This window comes from Biomphalaria glabrata, chromosome 15 (assembly GCF_947242115.1).
Source record: "Biomphalaria glabrata chromosome 15, xgBioGlab47.1, whole genome shotgun sequence".
Classification (NCBI taxonomy): domain Eukaryota; kingdom Metazoa; phylum Mollusca; class Gastropoda; family Planorbidae; genus Biomphalaria; species Biomphalaria glabrata.
The window spans coordinates 21,074,393-21,086,798 of record NC_074725.1 but is presented as its reverse complement, the minus strand read 5'-3'; positions in this window follow the sequence as shown (position 1 = coordinate 21,086,798).

Genomic DNA, 12,406 nt, shown 5'->3' with positions numbered 1-12,406 from the left:
GTTATTGTAAGAAACTAGAGTAGACCTATGTTAATTGGTAGTTGTCCGACCATGTACACTTTATTAAAGGCTTGCAATTACATTATTGAGAGATACAGTTTCAAACGGGAAGTTCTTCTTCGCAGAAAAGCTTTTTTTTAAAATTATATTATTATTATTATTTTTATATTACTTGTCCTTCTACTGAAATAAGCATTTTACAGTACAATAACCTAAACTAGAATGAAACGCCAAGGAAGGTAATGCAATAATGATAATATTTGTAAAATACATATCAATACTATCTCCCTTTACTAAAATCACATATCAGCGAAACAAAAAAAGATAGACAGACAGATAGATAGATAGACAGATAGATAGACAGATAGATAGATATCCTATACTCTTAAGCGAGCAATTCTTGTATGTATGTATGTATGTATGTATATATATTTATATTTATATATATATATAAATTTTATTTCGAAAACGGCTCTAACGATTTTCTTTAAAAGTTCACGGTATGTGCATAATAGTGAGAAAAAAATTCTCAACTCATTGGCCACATCGGGAAAACTCGAGGTCGACCGTTATATTGGTTTGAAAATGCCTCATTATCGAAAAATTAATTTTGGTTAGAATGTTTTATGAATGAAATTTTCTATATGACGTCAATGGGAAAAAAACGTGACACCGCTTACGTCACTAGGCTCACAGCAGTACACTAAGACATTTCTTCGCAAACAAGAAAAAGTTTTAATGATTCAATTGGCGTAATTAAACATTTGCGCACCATCTTATTGTACATTGATCCATTATGAAACTATGGAAGAAAAATAATGAAATTAAATATCTTAATGTATAATTAGTTATTGTGTTTTAAAGGATTTATAAATTGTTTACACTTTAATTCCGTACACCTGTAGGTAGCTTTTACTTTGTTATTATTTTGCTGGTGAATTATTGCAATGTGTTTAAGCTTCGAAGTCTACTGTACAATACCAAAACATAGGAAATTGTCATAACACAGCTTATCTATGCCTTACTTGCACAACCAGGGCCGGCCCTAATATTTGCGGGGCCCTATGTGAAATGGATTGCGCGCGGACCAGTAAGGGTAGGGATAAGTGAAAATAAAACTTTGTATTAGAAAGTAAATTCGTATTTGCATTACATTTTTATTAAATGAAAGCTGACGATGCCGTTTTTATATATCACGCGTAGGACTGGCGTTTACCATATTGATTGACACCCCAAAATGACAATTTTGTCTTTTTCTTATGAGTTTCAGATTTCCAGGAGCTCCTTGAAAACAAGGAGACCACGGGAACTCTATTATAAATTATAATGGTTTAATTTAATAATTTACACCTAGAATTAGCGCGGGGCTTATGAACCTTCAGGGCCCACTGCGGCAGCATAGGCCTAAGGATGGCCCTGATGATATCCAGCTCGCGGTCAACGGTTAACAAGTAAACCTCAGTAAAACATGTTCCAGAAGTCACCCAATAAAACATACTCAGCCCAAAGATCACCGCACATAGACATCTTAAAATCCGACAGTCACGCTTTGCGTGGCACTTATTCCGCATGGGGGACGAACATATTTTGACAATCTTTTTTTTAGTAAGCTGAAAGGTTGTCGGAGTAGCAGAGATGTCTCACAATAACGCTTCTTTACAATACTAATGTGATGTTTTTAAGTCTCTTAGAAAAGAAATGCGCGATTTTACTTTGTTACTAGGTGCACGTTTTACACTATAACGTAGAGATTTTGCATCCTTTGGTGATTCTTACTAAAGCCATAATATTAGTGAGAAATGCAGTATTTCCCGTGGCTGCGCAGCCCCAGCTGTGACCTACATATTTTGCCACATCCAGGGCAAGCATAACCATTGTCCGCAGGTGGTCGATTTAGATTTTCTTTTCGCCGTCTGCGTTTGTCCTCGGCAGCAGATTTTCTTTTGGTCTCAAATGTGTATCACCGCGGCCTTCGTAAGTGACCTCCAGCTGTCTCGTTCGGAGGCCGCATACAACCAGGTGCTTTCTTCTATGTCAGCCAAGGAAAGTTGACGCCTAAGTTGGTATTTGAAGCGTTTCCGTGGGGCGCCTCTGTTACGTTTACCATTTTTTAGCTCACCAAAAAAAGACTGCCTTTGGCATACGTTCGTCTCCAATACGGGATACGTGCCATACCCAGTGCAACTGTCGGACCATAATAAGTCCCTCTATACTGTCCATACCGGCGTTGGCAAGGACATCGCTGTTTGTAGTGCGGTCCTGCCACCGTATGTCCATGATGGAGCGCAAGCATCTTTTGTGAAAGCACTCAAGAATTCTTAGTTGTTTTCTGTAAAGTGTCCATGTCTTAGAGCCATAATGAATATATTAATTGCAATATTAAATGTCAGAAAGTAACCATTTTAGAAGTTACACTGCAAAGACTTTATTCCAAGCCTATAACAGACCAATAGTTTTACCCGAAAGAAGCAATGTAAAACGTTAAGACGTGAGCTGTGGTTTTCTATAGGCGTATTGTTGGGGGGACTTTCTATTCTAAACGCCATGTACATTTACATTGAGAACTGACAGAACGAAAAAAAACTCTTCGGATTGATAGTCTTTACCCGATCGTTCATTTTCGTAATTACAACAATATTCCCAAAATGACTTCGGGTATATATCCTTCCTTAACAAATTATTCACCCGAGCGAGGCTCGGTCACCTGATATTATATCCTATACTCTTAAGCGAGCAATTCTTGTATGTATGTATATATATTTATATATATATATATATATATATATAAATTTTATTTCGAAAACGGCTCTAACGATTTTCTTTAAAAGTTCACGGTATGTGCATAATAGTGAGAAAAAAATTCTCAACTCACTGGCCACATCGGGAAAACTCGAGGTCGACCGTTATATCGGTTTGAAAATGGCTCATTATCGAAAAATTTTTTTTGGCTAGAATGTTTTATGAATGAAATTTTCTGTATGACGTCAATGGGAAAAAAAACTTGACACCGCTTACGTCACTAGGCTCACAGCAGTACACTAAGACATTTCTTCGCAAACAAGAACAAGTTTTAATGATTCAATTGGCGTAATTAAACATTTGCGCACCATCTTATTGTACATTGATCCATTAGGAATTTATGGAAGAAAAATAATGAAATTAAATATCTTAATGTAAGATTAGTTATTGTGTTTTAAAGGCTTTATAAGTTGTTTACACTTTAATTGCTTACACCCGTAGGTAGCTTTTACTTTGTTATTATTTTGCTGGTGAATTATTGCAATGTGTTTAAGCTTCGAAGTCTGCTGTCCAATACCGAAACATAGGAAATGGTCATAACACAGCTTATCTATGCCTTACTTGCACAATCAGGGCCGGCCCTAACATTTGCGGGGCCCTATGTGAAATGTGAGAATTGCGCGCCGACCAGTAAGGGTAGAGATAAAGATAAAAAGTGAAAATAAAGATTTTGTATTAGAAAATAAATTCGTATTTGCATTACATTTTTATTAAATGAAAGCTGACGATGCCGTTTTTTTATATCACACGTAGGACTGGCGTTTACCATATTGATTGACACCCCAAAGTGACAAATTTGTCTTTTTAAGGACATTTTTATGAGTTTCAGGAGATTTCCAGGAGCTCCTTGAAAACAAGGAGACCACGGGAACCCTATTATAAATTATAATGGTTTAATTTAATAATTTACACCAAGAATTAGCGCGGGGCTTTTGAACCTTCGGAGTCCACCACTGTGACAGCATAGGCCTAGGGCTGGCCCTGATGATATCCAGCTCGCGGTCAACGAATTTTCATCACGCTGCTGCCTTTTTTTTTATTTGTTAACCTATAAACCTCGGTAAAACAGAAGTCATGTTACAAAAGTCATCCAATAAAACCTACTCATCCCAAAGATCACTGCGCATAGACATCCCTTAAAGTGGTAGATAACTTCACATTATCTGGGAAGCATTTTATCAATTAACGCATTGCTTTAAAGAGAGGTTGATATGTGATCATGGATAGTCGTGCTTTTGGACGCCTCCAAGCGAGAGTGTGGCGAAATAAATCGCTCCGCCTGTCTACAAAAATCAGTGTCAACCAGTATTCTCTCAACCCCTCTATGTGGATCTGAGACATGAGTACTTTATAGAAAGCAACTAAGACTTCTTGAACGACTTCACCAAAGACCACAATACAAACAGCGATATTCTTGCAAAATGGTATGAAATTCGAGTCCGAAGATAAGTGAGGAATGCAGTATTTCCCTTTGCTGTGCAGCCCCAACTGTGACCTACATATTTTGCCACATTCAGGGCAAGCATAACCATTGTCAGCAGGTGGCCGATTTAGATTTTCTTTTCGCCATCTGCGTTTGTTCTCGGCAGCAGATTTTCTTTTGGTCTCAAATGTGTATCTCGCAGCCTTCGTGAGAGACCTCCAGCTGTCTCGTTCTGAGGCCGCATGCAACCAGGTGCTCTCTTCTATGTCAGCCAAGGAAAGTTGACGACTAGGCTGGTCTTTGAAGAATTTCCGTGGAGCGCCTCTGTTACGTCGACCACCTTTTAGCTCACAAAAAAAGACTGCCTTTGGCATTCGTTCGTCTCCCATACGGGATACGTGCCCTACCCAGTGCAACTGTCGGACCATAAGAAGTCCCACTATACTGTCCATACCGGCGTTGGCAAGGACATCGCTGTATGTAATGCTGTCCTGCCACCGTATGTCCATGATGGAGCGCAGGCATCTTTGGTGAAAGCACTCAAGAAGTCTTAGTTTTTTCTGTAAAGTGTCCATGTCTCAGAGCCATAATAAATATACTAATTGCAGTATTAAATGTCATGTAGTAACCATTTTAGAAGTTATACTGCAAAGACTTTCTTACAAGCCTATAATAGCCCAATAGTTCTACATGAAAGAAGCAATGTAAAACGTTAAGACGTTAGCTGTGGTTTTCTATAGGCCTACTATTGGAGGGACTTTCTATTCTAATCGCCATGTACAATTACATTGAGAACTGAAAGAACTAAAAAGCAACTCTTCGGATTGATAGTCTTTACCCGATCGTTCATTTTCGTAATTACAACAATATTCCCAAAATAACTTCGGGTAAATATCCTTCCTTAACAAATTATTCATCCGAGCGAGGCTCGGTCACCTGATATTATATATAGAGAGAGAAATGCAACGGCTACTTTTTTCTTTTCTAAAATCAAAAAAATCATCATCATTTGGTCTTCTTGACCGCTGGTCACCACACAAGATCTGTCAACCTTCTTTCACCATTCTTCTCTGTCATTTGTCTGCCTGGGTGGACAAATTCGGGGCAGATTTTGAGTTTGTGTTTCCACACTAACTGTCTTTGTAACCTTGTTGTTTTTTTTTAAATTTTATTTATCTTTTTTCAAATCTCTGTTATAGCTTGATGAATTAAAGTTTAGCAGCATTGATTAACATGGTTCCCTGACATCTTATCATACGAGACATTTCATCATTGAAACATCTCATCACCCTAACATTTCATCATTGCATAAAGTGCATTGTGCAAACATGTAGGTGTAATTAAGTAATTAACATACTGAGCAAGTTAACCCTAACCTTTAACCCTAAATGATGAATTGCTATAATGATGAAATGTCTCGTATGATGAGGTGTCTGGTCACCGATTAACAGATAGGTCAATCACACACTAGAAACATATGAGATGGTACGAGGCTGCGAACTGTAAAGTGGGTGTGTGGTCAATGTAAAATATATAAATGTACACATAGCTACTTACTAATGTAAATCCCTCAAAAGTTATGTGCAATTTGGGTGGTATAGCGGGTGAATGTATTTGTATGTGTTCATGAATTTTAGACCAACAACTGGTCATCAGGCTAGTAATTTCAAGGCAAAGGACCGCTTCTGGATCTGGCCTCAATGGCTTAATACTGATAGATTAACTAACAGCTACTATCAGTATTAAGCCCTTGAAGCCAGATCCAGAAGCAGTCCTTGGACTTTAAATTACAAGCCTGATGATCAGTTGTTGGTATGAAATTCAAGAATACATACATCCGCCATCTAAAGAAGCTAGATTGCACTTTACTTTTGAGAGATTTACATTAGTCACTAGTTAAATATATGTTTACATATTTTACATTAACCATCCCAATCTCCACCCCACACTTTACAGTTGGACTCGTACATACACACACATTCATGTTACACAGAGTAGTTTTGTGATAGGCCTGTCTGTTTTACACACACATTCATGTTACACAGAGTAGTTTTGTGATAGGCCTGTCTGTTTTACACACACATTCATGTTACACAGAGTAGTTTTGTGATAGGCCTGTCTGTTTTACACACATATTTATGTTACACAGAGTAGTTTTGTGATAGGCATGTCTGTTTTACACACACATTTATGTTACACAGAGTAGTTTTGTGATAGGCCTGTCTGTTTTACACACACATTTATGTTACACAGAGTAGTTTTGTGATAGGCCTGTCTGTTTTACACACACATTCATGTTACGCAGAGTAGTTTTGTGATAGGCCTGTCTGTTTTACACACACATTTATGTTACACAGAGTAGCTTTGTGATAGGCCTATCTGTTTATAAATACTCTAAAGCTTTAATTCATCAATCAGTAACAGATTTTAAAACAATAAGGTTAATTATAGGAAAAAAAAATCATACGAATATAGGTATGTTATTTAACAGTTTTGTAAAATGCTCAGCAACACAAGCTATTTACAAGACATGTAGGTATTTGGCTCCGGCCGAATATCATATTTTACTATCCGGCCATATCCGGCTCCTGCCGAATATCAAAAAGTACTATCCGTTGCACCCTGTCTGTCTGTCTCTTTCTGCCTGCCTGCCTTTCTCCCTCTCTCTCTTTCTCTCTCTCTCTCTCTCTCTCTCTCTCTCTATCTATCTATCTATCTATCTATCTACAAAATATATATCTTTTTTTCAAGAAAACACCAAAAAGCTATAATCCAACACATGTTCTGAGTGCGTAAAAAATCTTATTTCATTAGGCTTCTCATTTCTTCACAATACTGTTCTACGACTTTAAAACCCTCTCTTGATAAGTTCATAAGATTAAGTGAATTGCAAACTTATGGTTTATCAAAAATTTAATCTTGAAATGATTGATAAACTCATGTGTTTTTATCACACATTTTCCGGCATTTTTCTTTCTTCCCCTTTAAATATACATTTGCAATGCGATGTGCACCGACGATAAGACAATAAGACAATAAGACAATAAGATCCCCTCTCCAAATGAAAACCAAAGCAAAACTACAGTCAACTAGATCTATGAGTGAAATAATACAGTCAACTAAGCTTATGTGCAAAGTCCTCTGACTAGGCCCATGACTCTGACTAAGCAGATAATAATCAGCTGAATAAGCGCAAATGTCAATGATTTAGAACGGTTTAGCAAAGCTTCACCTAAATCAGCGACACTTTATTGGTTAAGCTGTGTTTTACAACCATCATATGTTAATTGGCTTTTCGAAAATCCTAATCCTTATGCAGAGCATTAATTATATTTTTTAGAGCTGAACACGTGATAGTCTGGTTTAAGCTGAATATCCAGCGCTGACATAAAGAGCTTTAATTTAATAGCTTGCAATTGCAGTATGCTAGTCTGTATTGAAAACCACCTATACAGCCCAGTGGCTTTCAAGCCCATGAAAGATCCTGGTCTTCTTCAACACAGGATGGCTGCTTGGTCATGCGGTTTGCGCGTTGGGCTGTCGTTTGGACTTATCGATGGTCCAGGGTTCAAACCCTATCCGCTGCCATCCGCCGTTGTCCTGTGGGAGTTTTGGACTACAAAGTAAATTATCTTTGAAAATGGAGAACATTTTCTAAAATTTTTCATTTAGAACTCTCGAACCTTTCGTCTTCATGTCTGAACTCATTATCTGGTTTTACATCAAAAGGACATCGTATTCAAATGGTATACCTTTAGGTTGCATAACTTTAAATTTAGTCTGTAAACTACATTGCTGTTTCTGTTTTCTGACATTTTTTCGAGGTGACTTTCCCAGTGTATAGAGGGTCCCCATTTAACTGTGTCTTGTAGTATAAAGCAACTGTTACAATAAGTTTATTTTTAGCTTCCTGCAAGTGCCGGCAGAGCAAGGTCATGACTAAGTATCGACGGGTTCTTGGGACAAGCATGCTCTCTTGCAACAGAAGCGGTCAAGTTTTATCATAAAAGGAGCGAAAATTAATTGGTTATAAAGATACTAAAAAGTAGATAATAAAATGTTTAGGAAAGGACTGGGAAAGTCAGCTGTAGTTGTGATGAGCTTGAACGGAGAAAGTTAACTTGTTCAATTATATTGTACATTGTGTATTTTTTAAATTATTATCTTGTGTGGTTCCCCAGCGGTCCAGCAGACCAAAGGATAGGGGAAAGTGAATGGGAGGTTAGATGTGAACCTGGCCTAAAGGTGTCTTAGAATGAATATTTAATTCATGTAATTAGTGTACTATATCGAAGACAGTGCTCTGCAGTTTACGCGATAATATGAATAATTACTTATTAATTGTTGTTTTAAATTATGTCCAACTTATATGCATACTAAATTATTATTTTCTCTTTAGAAAAAAAGAAAATTTCTTTTGTATAAATGTAGTAGTTAGTATGACAGAACTTACAAAATTTAGCAATACAAATGTAATAAATAAAATTTGACTAAAAATCTAAAACCATTTGCATAAATACGGTAAATATATGGCAAATAATCCGCACCCCTTCTAAAGAGCTTCCCTTGTTTGTTACTATTAATAGTGAATAGTTGTAAAAGTGGTGAATTTTTATGAAAAAACTGCTTGAATAAGTGATTTTAGAAATTAGATTTCTCACGTTCTGAAAAGAAAAAAGTAGCCGCTGCATCAGAACTTTGAATGGTCTAGATACTCTAGAATATTATAGTGTCAGATTTTCACTATTTTTTCTAGTTTACAAGATCTAAACGGGACTGACGGAGAGACATTCCACACAAAACTAATAGCGTCTTTTCCCCTTTCGGAGACCGCTAAATAAAAACAAATTTTATAGCGCGCAGTTTTGACATATTCTCATTATACACTTGTCAGACTAAATAAGACTAAATTGAGCCCAGATCTAGATATATTTATCATGTATTAACAATTTGAACACAATTTTAATTATGAAGGCAATAACTTATCTTCTTACAGCTTAGGGATGCAGATTTATTAATTATGTAAACAGTAGTATCACATTAAGAAGCCAATCGGATAACAACAGCATGGGAGGTTACACCAAAATGCCTACTATTCCTAATCATAACATTGGCCTAGGTCTCTAGTAATTTCATGATGAAACGTGTAATGGCATACGAATTCTAGTCTATATTTAGATTATATCAAGATTCTTTATCTAGTTCTTGATCTTGTTCTAGATCTATTCCAGATCTAACTTAGATCTAATTATTTTTTTGTGTTGCCAATTTATCTAATTTCGTAAGAAGAATAAATCTTTTTTAGTTTCTTTTTATTACATATAACATGTTATTAATTTTTAATGTATGGATAAGGTTAATATTTATTGTTTTAAAAAATATAAGTGCACGCTAAATGAATATATGGAGATGATGTGGCTGAGGGGTAAAGCACTTGGATTCGGAAGTCCCCTGTTCAAATCCCGAAGAAGACTCTAGGGGGCCGATTTTGAGTTCGTGACCTTTATGTCTTTGTAACCTTGTTTTGTCAGTGTTCTGACTTCACGTGCATACATGTTATTAAAATGGTGTTGTATAACTTTTTCTCTGATTTTCTTAATATAATATTTTTTGGAGCAAGCACATTTGCCGAGTGCTATAACATGTCTTTTTAGAGATTCTATTCGTTTCATTACTTCTGTCTATATCTAAGTTTTAGAATGTACCGTGATTCCTGTCTGCGAGAGATTTAAAGATGGGAGAACTTATTTATGGTGAAACAACTTCAAACTTAAAGAATGTTTGCCAACTGAGATGCGTCCTATCTCCGTCTTTCCGTCCTGTTCAACTATTTTCAATATAGAAATGGAAAAGTGGTTTCAGTGCTGGGACAAGTGCCAAAAAGCCCGTGGCGCGTGAAAGCACATGAGGAGCCCTGACCACGCTTCTCCCTGGTTGAAACTGCACAGGTCTTAGTAAACTATTACAGCGTAGTGTAGGACAGAAGCCACAGATCTGCTGTCTGATATTTCACATGGCTCAGGCTAAACTTCAACTCACGATGCTCCTGCTGTGGGGTAGACGTGGAAACCGAGTCTCTTATTCTTGTTGACTGCCCCAGGCTTTCTGATCATTATTTCGACAGGTCTTTTCAACCTGCATGGTGACACGCTCTAAGCAGCAGGGATTATGTCCAGGGCTTTCATAAAGAGAGGATTTGAACATCTCAAGCCCTCTCTCAAAGGGAGTTTGATGATGATGATGTTGATCTCCGCGTTGGGACACTCGATAGTCATTCATTTCTTCGTAAGATGATTGGGGAAAGAGTTGACAAGTGAGGATTTCAATCAGATGTGTCATTCCAAACAAAAAAAAAACGGTCGAGGAATTGGATATTATTTGCTCTACAAGTGAGATCCACTAGACAACCTAGAGAACTATATACCACTGAACTAACCTCTCGACATGTGTTTTACAAACATGGCGTTTCGTCTATTGACCAGAATCGCCTCTATTTTAGGGGAAGGTGGAATGTGAGGTGGTAGGGGTAGGACTTAGGGTTTAATGAAACCAAAGGCAGTGTAGAGATGAAGTATGGGCCCTCCTCTGGTTGTTCAGGCCATTGAGGTTGATATCTAGTAAATAGGTAAAACATCTAATTATCATCTCTCCTGAAAAGGTCCAATTGAGGAATGGGAGGGCTCATGACGAAGTGACGGAATACTCAGAACTGCTGTGTCACACGATATGCAATGTCTCAGCAGAAGTCTTCGTTGACTTCGTTCTAAGATCTATGCACAAAACCGACCAACACGCTGACGGTCTTATAGTCTCTTGTAAACAGAAGAGCGTTCCTTTTAATCTCATCAGCCTGTTCAACTGGTGTCACTGTCTGTCTTAAGCCTTTTTCTTGGGGTAGCTTTCAGGTAAGGTGTTAAAGTTGTATGTTATGAAAAGAAAATAAGTAAGGGGAGAAGGAGCTAGCCTAAATGTCTAAGTTGAGCTACTTTGAAAAGGGAAAGATTATTATGGGAAAATGATAAAAAAAAAGTGATTTTGTCAAAATGCGAGAACGACATCTATCACACAAGTCTATAAGACTACTAACTTAAAATTTTGTTAAATACATTAAAATAACATGACACATGATTTCGTGTTGACTACAGAGAAACGTTTCCCAAATTTCTAAATACATACGTTCATGATGTTCACTTACAAGCATGAACTTTTTAGAGTGAACACAATTTGTCAGTGATGACACTAATGAAACATAAGTTACGTCCAGGGGCGTAACTAGGGATTTGGGGGCCCGGGGGAATTGACCTCTTTTGGGGCCCCTTGCATTTTGGCATTCGACGTATGACATGAGATAATGTACGCAAAAATATATAAGCCCCAAATCAAATTGGTTCATTATATCAGTAAACTTAACAAAAAGTAATCATCCTGACTCTTTTAATGAATAATACCGTTGTTTATTAGTTAAACAATGCACAAGTGACAAATCTAAATTGATATCGCTTCACGTCGTGCATTATGTGCAGCAAAGACATCTATAACATCAAATACATCGATACTTTCTAGTGTTTGTGACTTCACTGACATTAAAACCATGATAAGCCTTTCTTGTGTCATTGTGCTCCTGAGATAGTTTTTGATGAACTTGAGCTTTGAGAATGATCTCTCACATGACGTAATGGAAGTGGCCTGAGTATTCGGATGAGGTTGCAAGGTTTGAGCACACCTAATTACCATATGAAGCCTGTTTCCTCAATATGTTTATTGGTGATTGTATTACTGGTTTCTTGATGAAAAGTGCTCGTGCATCAATGACATCATTGAAAAAAGCGATTTTCCATTTATTTCATCATACAAACAGGAAAAGTAGCACAGTTTGTCATAAGCGTGTCTTCATCTAACAGGTGTCTTGGTTCAAGAAGAAACCTAAAGGTTTCCAGCCTTTGGAATCTGCTCTTCATCTCCATATGAAATCTGTCCAGCACTTCTGTCGCAACACGTTTGAATCGCAGTTATATTGACAGTCCTACAATAGAACTCAACTTCCCATCAAGTCTTTTCTTTCTTCTGGCTGTTTTGATTACAGGGAATCCATAGTATTCACTACCTTCTTTTGCTTTTTCGATGGATTGAGTTTTTGTCAGTTTCTCATCATTTTGCAGAAAGCATGAAAGGGTACTAAATTCT